The sequence below is a fragment of the Chrysochloris asiatica genome, unplaced genomic scaffold (genome assembly GCF_000296735.1).
Source record: "Chrysochloris asiatica unplaced genomic scaffold, ChrAsi1.0 scaffold00016, whole genome shotgun sequence".
Lineage (NCBI taxonomy): Eukaryota > Metazoa > Chordata > Mammalia > Afrosoricida > Chrysochloridae > Chrysochloris > Chrysochloris asiatica.
Window position 1 is genome coordinate 11266736 of NW_006408534.1, and position 13571 is coordinate 11280306.

General features: G+C 38.4%; 1 protein-coding gene and 1 pseudogene across 2 annotated transcripts in view; one reads left to right on the forward strand and one right to left on the reverse strand.

The window, feature by feature from the left end:
- Positions 1-13571, reverse strand: part of BRE (brain and reproductive organ-expressed (TNFRSF1A modulator)) — a 746464-nt gene that overhangs the window by 656121 nt on the left and 76772 nt on the right. The window lies entirely within an intron of this gene.
- LOC102841025 lies at positions 3537-4187 on the forward strand (annotated as a pseudogene).

Here is a 13571-nt window from a genome sequence, read left to right on the forward strand (position 1 = left end):
AATGATATTCCTCATTCCATGTCCTCTTCTGAATCCAGTTTGAATTTCTAGTAGCTGTCGATGTATTACTACAATAATTTTTAAATTATCTTCACAAAAAATTTCTTAGATGTAATATTAATGATATTGTTCAAGAATCCCCACATTCTGCAGGCTCACCTTTCTATGGAAATGTGCACAGGTATGGATCTCTTTCAATCGGTTGGCCAGGTAGCTATATTCCAAATTTCTTAGCAAAGACAAACAAAGGCTTCCAGTATTGCATCAGTTTGTTGAAATGTTTCCATCTGTATTCCATCAAATCCTACAGTCTTGTTTTTTACCAATTCCTTCAGTGCAGCATGAACTGCTTCCTTTAATACCATCAATTCTTGATCATATGCTACCTCTTGCAATGGTTGAACATCAACCAGTTATTTTGGGTACAATGACTCTATGTATTCCTTTCATCTTCTTTTGATGCTTTCTGCATCATTCAACATTTTGCCCATAGAATCCTTCAATATTATACCTGAGACTTGAATTTTTTCTTTATTCATTCAGCTGAAGAAATGCTGAGTGTGTTGTTCCCTTTTGGTTTTCTAACTGCAGGGCTTTGCACATTTCACTATTATATTTTACTTTGTCCTCTAGAGCTGTCCTTTGAAATATTTTGTTCATTTCTTCCATTTGCTTTTGCTACTCTCTGTTCAGGAGCAAGTTTCAGTGTCTTTTTTAATGATTTTATGATTTTTTTTTAATGTATGATGCTCTTGATATATTCCCACACACAACTCCTCTGGTCTTCAGTCATTAGTGTTCAGTGCTTTAAATCTGTTCTGGAGATGGTCTGTAAATTTAGGTAGGATATACTCAAGGTTGTATTTTGGCTTTTGTGAATTTGTTTAATTTTCTTTAGCTTCAGCCTGAACTTACATGCCAGCAATTGATGGTTTGTTCCACAGTTGGCCCTTGACCTTGTTTTGAGCTTCTCCATCACTTTTCCCCCACAGATTTAGTCCATTTGATTGGTGTATATTCCATCTGGTAAAGTCCAAGTGTATAGTCATCATTTGTTGTTGTAAAACTAATATGTTATATAAACATTTACATAAAACACAATTAAATGTTCAAAATAAGAATCTGTAGAGAACTGCTTAATTAAGATTCAGATACAGTATATAGAAGTCAGTCTAATAACATCCAAAACTGTGGATCACAGAGATTTGTCTGGAGAAAGTCAAATACATAGCAATGATTTATAGAAAAAGGATAACAGGTGTGAGGTCTGTTACCAAGACAAGAAATACCAGGATTGCTTTAAAAGTGATAGTTACCCTTTCCTTCAGAGTGCATTTCTACTAGACACTTGAAGACATATTTTCAATATGTTAATAATGTTCAACCATTAAATAATTCATTAAATTGGTTGCCTTTGCATTTTTAAAAAATGAAATTGAATTTTAAGTAGATTTAACAAAGTAGAAGTTCTGGAACTCTGTAACAAGCCTGTAAAACTCTTTTCATATATTTGATTATCATTTAACTATATATTGCATTCCATTTATAGGGTAATTCTGAGATTGGCTTCATTTTGTTGTAATCACTCTCCAAAAAATATAAATTTAAATGTAGTAACATAGTATCAATCCTTGGAAATGAACAGCAAATGAACACGGTTCTTCTGATAACATGGTAAAGAATGTTACTATCTAAATCATAGTCTAGGCTTTTTTCAGAATTTTTTCTCAGAGGAGAAAGTCTTTCAGCTTTAAAATTTTTGGAGATAATATTTTGGGCAAGACTATTTTTGTTGTAAATGGTTTGATGATAAATTATAAACATTAACCTGCTCAAATGATAAACAGTGATATTGCTTCTATTGTTAAAGACTACAAGAAAATGTTTATAATTGTATTTTTGAAGCTCTTTTAAAATGAACTCCAAAAACCATGTTAACGACACTTCTTGGGGTATCTGCCTAGCACCTGTGATCAAACTGGCCCATACGCTGAGCAGATGAGACCAAGAACTCGTACATGACGCAGAACTATTGATAGATCATTAGTGGACACCCAGCCCCAGCTGCTAATCAAACCCATGCTTCCCGGAATTTAGACTAAGCGACCATAGGTTGCCCCCGGGAATTTAGACTAAGTGACCACAGGTATCCTTGAAGTAACTTACCATGTAAGAGACTCAGGAAGCCATTTCGGCCCTAGATGAGAAGAAGAGAGGAAGCTGGATAGAAAAGAATAAAATGGCACGACAACAGAATGCTGAGGGCGAAAAAGACACACAAACAAGAACACAGTTACTGACAAGCTACTATAGTTATTGTCAGTCTTTCAGTTCCTTACAGCCCAATGGAATTCATTTGACTGCTTATAAAGACAAAACTCTAATTTATGTTAGTTCCAATAGGTGTCATAACCAAAAAGTCCTTGACTGAAATAAGTTGTATAAAACATGGAAATTTTAAACAAAATATAATTTCAAGTTTAAAACCTATGTTAGCAAATTAGCCAAACACTTGCTCAAAATAACTTGAGATATGTCAATAATCTTTCTTGAAAGATGCATAAGTAGTTTTATTCCAAGAATTCAGAGAATTAAGAAAAGTTCAAAGCTCTTTCATTTCCTTATCACATCCAGATCCAAAGAATAAACATGGTTCATTCACCCCATAAACACTTGTTGTTGTTGTTAAGTGCCGTTGAGTCAATTCCGACCCATAGCGAACCTGTATAGGGTTTCCGAGGAGCAGCTAGTGAGCTTAAACCACCGACCTTGCAGGTCAAATGGCTTTGCAGTCTCGCGCATTAACCTACAGCACCACACCAGAACACCACAAACACTTATTAAGCCCCTCTAAAAGTGTCAGGTGCTACACTAGAAATAAAATGTGTGTCCTATTTAATTAGTATTTTAATAGTATAGGAGCTTGGTTCTGTAGGATAAGCATTGGACTATCAGCCACAAGGTTGGTGGTCAAGCCCACTAGTTGCTTTGTGAGAAAAAGATGAAGCTTTCTGCTCCCGTAAAGATTTGCAGCTTTGGAAATCCTATGCAGGGTTGTTGCAAGTCAGAACCAATTAAACAGCACTTAACAACAAAAATAACAATTTAAATAGTATAAAACAGCAATAATAATTCGATGTTATGAATTAAATGTGAGAAATGAGGTTTTCTATTCCTGTAAAGATTTACAGTCTCAGAAATTCTATCCGGGTCACTATGAGTCGGATCCTACTCAACTGCACACTACCACCACCACCACCACCACCATGAGTTAAATACTACATGACGTGACTAGGATGTTTGTTTGTTTTTTTTTTTTAATTATGTTTATGACATCCAGAACATTTCCACTCTGAATTTTGCTATAGCTTATATTTCATTCATCTTTGGTACCATTTTTCTACTGGTGTTTAAGTAAGCACCCATTGTCTCTTCTACAGTAATGAAATTTAAGGATCTCTCTGTAATTAAGACAACCTTTAACATTCTCCTTGCCTATCTTATACAAATTGGGAACTCTTTAATTATCCAAACTGATGGATATTAACCCTGAGATGCTGAACAAAGTGCTCGCCCTGTTAGGGGTTGCCAGCCAGTAGCACTTCTTGGATGTGCTAGGGCTGGAGGAGGAAGCGCTGGGCTCTGTACCAGTGCCTGCCTGCGCGCTATTGATGCTCTTTCCACTCACTGCTCAGCATGAGAATTTTAGGAAAAAACAGATCGAAGAACTGAAGGGACAAGAAGTTAGTCCTAAAGTATACTTTATGAAATAGACCATTGGGAAGTCCTGTGGTACAAATGGGCTTATCCACACAGTGTCCAATAATCAGGACAAACTAGAATTCAAGAATGGGTTAGTCCTGAAACAGTTTCTTTCTTAAACGGAGAAGATGTCCCCTGAAGACAAAGCAAAATGCTTTGAAAAGAACGAGGCCATCCAGCCCATGATGCTGTGGCACAGGAGAGCCAGAGTTGGGTAGGTGACAAAGTAAACTTTCATTGTATTCTGTTTAACAACATGGATGGCCACCTCTATGAACTAGATGGACGGATGCCTTTCCCGTGAACCATGGAACCAGTTCAGAGGGCTCTCTACTGCAGGATGCAACCAAAGTCTGCAGAGAATTCACTGAGTGTGAGCAAGTGGAGGTCGCTTCTCCGCCATGGCTCTCAGCAAGGCAGCCTAATGCCCAATGGGAGGGAGCTGGTTCCCTCTTCCCTTCAACATGAAAACGTGTACCTATCAGTGCAGTTTAAAATGCTTCGGTCCTGTAAAGCACAGCAGGAACACGCCTACCCTCAGCCACACCCATGCTACTAGCAGAGCCCCACGGTTGATTCCAGCATTTCTGGTGTAAGCTTCCGATAGTGAAGCATTTCCCCCAGATCCCTATTGTATGTCTTATATCTTAATACCTAATGCTTTCAATGGCTACTTTGGTTTGTCTGTAAGTTATGGCCTTGGATGTGGTTTGTTTGTCATTAAAAGGAATAAAACTTTTCTGCTCCGAAAAAATAAACAATAACAAGCAAGAACAGCTTGCTTGTTCTTGACTACTACAAGAACAAGCAAGCTGTTCACCCGGGAGCAATCAAGACAAGCGGTCAGGTCCCCTCAGGGCAAACCCCCTTCCAAGACTAAGAATCAAGGGGAATACATGTGCAGGCATGTAGTCTGGCTGGTGACCACGTTGGTCATGGAGAAGAGGAAGTAGGGGAAAAAAAGCAATGAAGTTGTGAGCTAAGTCTGACCACGTTCAACAGACTCCTGTCAACTTGGGTTGAGATCTGGTTGGCCAGCATTATGGCAAGACCTGGGGACTCCTGGGCCCAGAGTCAGTGACAAGGCCACAGAGGGCTACAGCGGAGAACGAAGCGTCCAGCTGATAAGAAGTGAGGGGAGATGCACAAGAACACCCATACTAGCAGACAGTACCCACTTGACCTGGCTTCAATGGCTGGATCATCAGAACTCAACTAGAAAAAGAAAGAAGAGGGAAAAAAGAGGAGTCTGATACAATTTGATTAACTTGACCTATACTTATGGATGTAGTAGCTTGAAAGAAGGAACAAATCTTTACATCGAGGATCATCCCCACCCCCTTGGTATGCACGGTTGACAGAGATGGGCAACTTAGACATTGACTACCCAAAATGGGGGGCTACAAAGGCAAGAAATGACTAGGTACAAGCTTTGAAGAGGGAGCCTAGTTCCAGGGGGTACCAGGGAAGGCAGCATCTCCTCTGTGTGGTTTCCAATCTGCCTGGACAGGGCTGATGAAAGAAGATGGGGATAGGACTCTTGTGGTACAATAGTGAATAATTGTTATCAGGACTGACTGCAAGGTTGGAAATGTAATGGTAGACATTTTGTAACAAAAGGAGGGGAGTGGTTGATTTTGCAGTCCAGGAGTGGTGGTCCCTGGGACCATCAAGGGAGAGGAACGGAGTACAGGATCCTACCCAGAGAAGCAGTAACACCAGAGATGGAGGCAGAGATGATGACATGGAGTGAAGGAGCAGTTGGGGACTCTGGACTTTGGGAGGGAGAGGGACTGTGTGCTGACAGGCGGGGGACAGGCTTGTGGGGTGTACCATTTGGTTGTTTGAAGATGCATAGAGGGGATTGTAATCATTGCAATGAAGCAAAATATGATAGGATGAATGTAACGCTAATGTCCTCCCATGTAAACTATCACATAATTCACAATAAAAGCTGAAAAAATAAAAACACCAAAACCCTATGCATGGTTGCTATGAGTCAAGAACTACTTGATGGGGCTTAACAACAACAACAAGGAAAACCAGTTAATAATAATCCCAATATTATTTAAATTTATTTACCAGTCCCTAAAGTCAGTGATGATGAAATGGAAGAATTCTACCAACTTCTTAGTTTCATAATGACCAAACATGCAAACAAGATACATTGATAATTACTGATTATTGGAATGAGACAGTTGGAAACAGAGAGGAAGAATTAGTAGTTGGAAAATATGGCTTTAGTGACAGAAACAATGCTGAAGATCGATTTTGTAAGACCTAGGACTTATTCACTGAAAACACCCTTTGTAAATAACATCAAAGACCTCCTCAGATGGAATACACAGGTATCAAACTGACTACAACTGTGGAAAGAAACAGTGGAGAAGCTCAGTATCATCAGCCAAAAGGGCCAGCGGAAACTGTGGCTCATATAAAAGTTCCGGCTGAAGCTGAAGAAAATTAAAACAAGTCTACAAGAGCCAAAATATGACCTTGAATATATCCCACATAAATTTAGAAGTCATTTCAAGAACAGATTTGACTCATTAGACACTAATGATTGATAATCAGAAGAGTTGGGGGATTACATCAAGAACATCATACAGGAAAAAAAAAGGGTCATTAAAATGACAGGAACAAGAGAAAAGACAAAAATGATGTCAAAAGAGATTCTGAAACTTACTCCTGAGCATAGAGAAGCTAGAGCAACTGGAACAAATAAGGAAGTAAAGATAAGCAGAAAATTTGAAAGGGCAGCTCGAGAAGACAAAGGAAGTATTAAAATGAAAAGTGCAAAGATCTGGAGTTAGAAAACCAAAAGGGATGAGAATGCTACCATTTCTAAAAACTGAAAGAACTAAAGACAATTCAAGCCTCAGGTTGCAATGATGAAGGATTCTATGGGCAAAAATTTGATGCAACAAGCATCAAAAGAAGATGGAAGGAATACATAGAGCTACTGTACCAAAAAGAAATGGTGGATAGTCAACCATGTCAAAAAGGTAGCATATGAATTGATGTACTGAAGGAAGAAGTCCAAGCAGCAGCTGAAGGCACTAGCAAAAAACAAGTCTCCAAGAACTGACAAAATATAAGTTGAAATCTTTCAACAAACTGATGCAGTAAAGACAGCTACCTGGCCAACAGACTGGGAGAAATCCACATTTGTGCCCATTCCAAAGAGAACTGACCCAATGGAATGCAGAAATCACTGAACAATATCATTAATATCACAAGCAAGTAAAATTTTAATGATGATAATTTAAAATGGTTGTAACAGTACATCAACAGGGAATTGCCAGAAATTCATGCTGAATTCAGAAGAGGATGTGGAACAAAGGGGTATCACTGCTGACAGCAGATGGATCTCGACAGCAGAGAATACCAGTAAGATGTTTATTTTTGCTTTATTGACTATTCAAAGACTTTTGAATGTATAGATCATGACAAGCTTTGGATAACATTGTGAAGAAGTGGTATTCCAGAACACTTAATTATACTCATGATGAACTTGTACTTAGACCAAGAGACAGTCGTTAGGTAACCTATGAAGCAGAGACAAGGAAGACAGATTAATGGAAACATACCACACAGAATGGAAATAAGGAGAATTACTGTGAAAAGTAAAATCAAGAGTCATTGAATAATATGTATATTGTTGGGTGCCACTGGGTTAGTTCAGGCTCATGGAAGCCCTCTGTACAACAGAGTAAACACTGTCCAGCCTTGCATCATCCTCACAATCCTTGCTATATTTGGGTCCATTGTTGTAGCCACTACATCAATCCATCTCATGAGGGTCTTCCTCTTTTTCCACAAACCTTTGCTTTGCCAAGCATGGTGTCTTTTTCCAGGTACTGGTCCCTCCTGTTAATGTGTCCAAGGTGAGTGGGACAGGATCTCACCATCATCACTTATAGGAGCATTCTGACTGTACTTCTGCCAAAACAGATTAGTTCATTCTTCAGGATATCCATGTATAGAAATTGTTAGATGACTATCTTATTTGTTAAGTAACATTTCTCTAAAATCACAATAAAATTTTTTTTAAAGAAAAAAACGTCAAGAGGGAACCTAGTGCTAGGAAGCATGGCGGAAGGCAGAATCTCCAGTAGGTACTATTCAATCTGTCTGGGCGGAGTGGATGATAGGAGATACAGATGGGTAACTCATGATACTGTAGTGAATAATGCTTATCAGGACAGATTATGAGGGTTGGAAAAGCAAAGGTAGAAGTTTTGTAACAAGGAAGGGAGTGATTAATTCTCCAAGATAGCAGCGGAGGCCTCTGGGACCATCAACGGAGAAGAGCCAAGAGCAACAGAGATGCCTGAGATGGAGACAGTGATGATGACATGGAGTGATGAAGCGACTGGGGACTTTGGACCCAGAGAGGGAAAGGGACTGTGGGCCGAAAACTGGGGGGAGGAGGGGGAAGTGTAGGGGGCGGGTTTCTGGGATATACCCTTTGGGTGGTTGATGATGCATGGAGGGGATTGGAACCATGGCAGTGAGATGATATACGATGGAATGAATGTAAAACTGAAGTTCTCCCATGTAAACTATCATATAATTCACAATAAAACATTAAAAAAAAAGAAAAAAACAAACAGAGAGAGACAGTTGTTACAACAGAACAAGGAGATACTGAATGGTTTACAATCAGATATAGTGTGTGTCAAGACTGCATCCTTTCACCATGCTTATTTAATCTGTTAATTGAGCAATCCAAGAAGCTGGATTAAATGAAGAGCATGGCATCATGATTGGGGGAAGAATTATTAACAACCTGCAATATGCAGATGATACAACCTTGCTTGTGGAAAGAGAAGCTTTTCAAATACATGCTGATGAAGATCAAAAACTATAGCCTTCATTATGGATTGCATCTCAAAGCAAAGTAAACAAAAATCCTCACATCTGGACCAATAAATAACATATGATAAAGGGAGAAAGATTGAAGCAGTCCAAGACTTCATTTTGCCTGGATCCCAAATCAACTCTCATGTAAATACAGTCAAGAAATCAAATGATGTATTACATTAGGCAAATCTGTTGCAAAGATCTCTTTAAGTATTAAAAAGTAAAGATATCAACTTGAGGACTAAGGTACGCCTATCCAAACCATGATATTTTCAATGACCTCATATGCATGTGCCAGTTGAACAATAAATAAGGAAGACTGTAGAAGAATCAGTGCATTTGAATTACGGAATTGGAGAAGAATATTGAAAGTAGTAGTTACTGCCATAAAAACAAACATATCTGCCTTGGAACAAGTACAGCCAAAATGCTCCTTGGAGGCTAGGATGGCGAGATTTCATCTCTCGCACTTAGCACGTATTATCAAGAGGGGCCAGTCCCTGGAGACAGACATCATGTTTAGAAAAGTGGAGACTCTTTTTTGGACTGATACCATGGCAGCAACAATTGGCTCATGTCAACAAAATGGTTAGATCTCGGTATGAGTTGGAACAAACTCAACAGCACCTTACAAGAATAACAACAAAAAAGATAAAAAACAAGTAGAAAATACCTCTACTACTTACTTATCAACTATGTCATTATCCAACATTTTGCATTTATGACAAGAATAAAAAATCTACTATATTGCATATTAATGACATATATCTGATAATAACAAACACTGAGGTGGGAAGCAACAGCAGTTCTGACTATGAAGGTTAAGGTTATGTGTCAGCTTGGCTGGGTCCTGACTCTTAGTTACCTGGCATTATGTAATGCTATAATTTGGCAGTTATTATGATGTAATTTTAAGGAGCTCTGATAGCGTACTGGTTACAGTTCAGGCTGCTAATCTTACCATCAGTAGTTCGAAACTACCAGCTGTTCTGCGGGAGAAAGACAAGGTTTTCTGTTCCCATGAAGATTTACAGCCTTGGAAACCCTGTACAGGGTTGCTATGAGTCAGAACCGACTGCACAGCACATAACAACAACAACATGATGTAATTTGGAGTCCTGGTGTGGCACTGTGGGCTAATGCATCAGACTGCAAAGTTGTTTGAACTGCAAGGTCAGTGGTTCAAGCTCACCAACTGCTTCCTTGGAAACCATATACAGGATCGCTATGGGTGGGAATCGACTCGACGGCACTTAACAACTACAACAACAATGATGTAATTTAGAGCAGTTATGTAATGATAGTCATTATCCATTTTATGATCTTAAGTGGTCATTCTTCATTTTTGCATAACGTCAATGTTTGTATAATGACCTGGTCTTTGGAACCTTTGGAAAGTGAGTGTGATTATCTATGACAATAGAATAGAATTTAAGTCAATACTTATTAATTTCTTGATGTCATAACTTAGGTTCCTTTCTAGGTCTATGTCCTAAAGAGTTCTACTGTTTCCTTTGATTATTATTTCCTAGACTATTAAACTATATTACCTTACAATTATGGAGTGACACAGTGGCTGCAACAGTGGTCTCAAACATATCATCGATTATGAGCATGGTACAGGACTGGGCAGCATTCTGTTGTACTTAGATCACTATAAGTAAGAAGCAACTCAAGGGTACTTAGCAACAACAACATAGTACATGCAAGGTTATAAAAGCTGATGGACTACAAACAGGTAAAAAGTCTTCAAGTTAGCAAGAGTTTTTAACGTAAAATAAAAGAATGAGTCTAATAGATTAATTTGAAAGTAATACGCTATCCTACTGTTTTCCAAGGAAAGAAGATTCTTCAAAGTCATGATGGGCCATGAATCATTTGTTCTTTTACAATAAATTTTGACTGATACAGGAAATCCTCTACTTCCCTGAATTTCAAATTAAGCTTGAAATTACAAAAATCATTAAGGTTGATAAAAACCTAATTGTTTTACATTACCATCAATGCCATCATTTGACTCAACAAACTTTTAGAAGCATTTGTGGAAAATGATAAACAAAGCTAACTTTTAAATAATTTTCAAATACATGCAATTACAAAGAAACCTTAATGATTACAGTCAAAATATCATACAAAATAAAGAAACTAAAATTACCTTGCCACGTAAGTACTGATATGAATAAATTTATATTGGGAAGTGGGCAAAAGACCAGCTCAGTCAAGGTGGCTCAAATGATCTTCACTGGAGCTGTAATTATGTGTTCAAAGGGTTTGTTTGTTGATTTGTTTGTTTAACTTGGAGTCAATTTTATAATTTTTTATAATGTCAGAGTTGTTTTTGTTAAGTACCATCGAGTTGGTTCCTACTCACAGCAACTCTGTAGAGGGTTTTAGAGGAGCAGCTCATGGGTTTGAACTGCTGACCTGTCGTGCTGTCAGCAGTCCAGTGCTGATTCTATAGTACGACACCAATAGTCCATCATGTCAGACAGCAATGACTTCTGTTTCATAATATATATAGGCTTCCGATATTTTAAGCAGGTATTTGAAAACACCTTCCATCAAGACATTTAAGGACTTCTGGTCTGATGCTGTAAGATAAGCACTGGACTGCAAAACAAAGTTGGTGGTTCAAACAGGGTTGCTATTAGTCAGAATCGACTCAATGGCACTTAACAAAAACATGGTTTAGGCTCCATATCACCACATTGGGGTCCCTCAAAGTTTATCAGTTTGAACATCCTGGAATGGCACTGTAGGATAAGCACTCCACCATAAGTTCAGTTTGAACGGTAAGGTTGGTGGTTAAAACTTACCAGTCGACGGCACTTAACAAAAAAACAAAACGTAATTTTTTAAATTAAGGGATGCAATGATCCCTTAAATACTACATACTTTCCAAACCTAGAAGAAACTCATATGCAGCCTCTAAATCTACTAAAGTCTGCTAAATCAAATCTTTTTCTGGCACTGTACTCCTGCCACACCCTGATTCCAACACTAAACTTAGGCATATGGCCATCATTCTTCATAAAGCTTTCCTAAATTAAGTCGAGTTTCAGATGAAAAAGTACTCAGCTCAATCCATGCAATTCAATTAAGTTTTTATAAGTATGGTTTCCAAGATCAGTGGTCTTCTCCCTTTATTTGGTTGTGTGCTACCTAGGCTAGGATGTAGACTCATCTTACTGTGCAAGAAGTCTATCACACAAAGCTCGCTTACATTATACATTATTCAGAGAGTATAACCAGTTGCTGTGAAGTCAGGTACAACTATGGTGGTGACCCCAAGTAGAATTGTACTCTATAGGGTTTTCAATGGCTGTTTTTTCAGAAGCAGATCATCAGGTATTTACTATAGGCTCCACTCTGGTAGCGTAGGAGTTACAAAACGGTTTGTTAACCTTAAGGTCGGCAGTTCAAAACTACCAGCCAATCCATGTGAGAAAGATGAGGCTTTCTGCTCCCGTAAAGATTGACAGCCTCAGAAACACTGTGCAGGGTCACTATGAGTCAGAACTGACTCTACGGTACTTAACAACAACAATATATAATGATGATATCCAGTAATAGCTTAATATAACATAATTAAACTTTTACAGTTAATGCCAGTCCTAATATCACAATCACCAATGTTATATGAAGTTTCATGTGAAAAATCTTACAATAAATAGAGGATGTATGGTTTTAATAAATGCTTCCTAATATAACCTTGTAAGGAGCTCTGGTAGTGTAGTGGTTACGAATCGGGCTGCAAACCGCAAGGTCAGCAGTTCGAAACTACCAGCCGTTCCACGGGAGAAACATGAGGTTTTCTGCTCCCATATAGATTTACAGCCTTGGAAACACTGTACAGGTCGCTATGAGTCGGAACCGACTCCACAGCACACAGCCAATATAAGCTTGTATATCTACAAAGATGCTTATGATATCAAATTATTTCTGATTCAAAACTGCTAACTAGCCACACAGATCTGTTTCTTCTCCCTTCATTTACACCCACTAAATCATAGTAAAGAAATAGAAAAATTCAAAACAAAACAAGGATGAGGAAGGAGCAGAGAGAATAACAATCAGTAGAAGAGGCATTTCAACACATTTCTGAAAGGCAAGTGGAAAAACAATACATGGTGAGGCAGAGCAGAGAACACTTTCACCTGAGATATACATGAGGAAGAGGCTACTGAAGAGAAAGAAGCCATCAATCCTGTTGTTGCTGTTGTTATTCTTGTTAGGTGCCATTGAGTCCATTCCGATTCATAGAGACCTTATACACAACAGAACAAAACATGACCTAGTCCTGTACCAACCTCGCAATTGTTGCTATGCTTGAATCCATTGCTGCTGCCACTGTGCCAATCTATCATGTCAGGCATCTTCCTCTTTTTTTGCTGGCTCTCCACTTTACCAAGCATGATATCCTATTCCAGGGACTGGTCCCTCCTAATAATAGGCCCAAAGTATGAGAGATTAAGTCTGGCCTTTCTGGGTTCTAAGGAGCATTCTGGCTGCACTTCTTCCAACACAGATTTTTTGTTCTTCTAGCAGTCCTTGGTACTTTGAATATTCTTCTCAAACCTGTAACTCAACTGCATAAATTTCTCTAGGGTTTTCTTTATTTATTGTCCAACTTTTACATGCATACGAGGTTATTCAACATACCATGGCTTGGGTCAGGCACACCTTAGTCCTCAAACTGACACCTTTGCTCTTGAACACTTTAAAGAGATCTTGTGAAATAGACTTGTCTAATGCAATACGCCACTTGACTTCTTTCTTTTTTTTTTTTTTTAATTTAAGGTTTTATTGTGAATTAAGTGAAAGTTTACAGGGGACATCATCAGTTTTACATTCAACACTTCATACAACTTGTTTCATTATATTGATTATAATCCCCTCCATATACCATCAGTTTAAAGTATTTGTCTCTATCCACTTTAGCT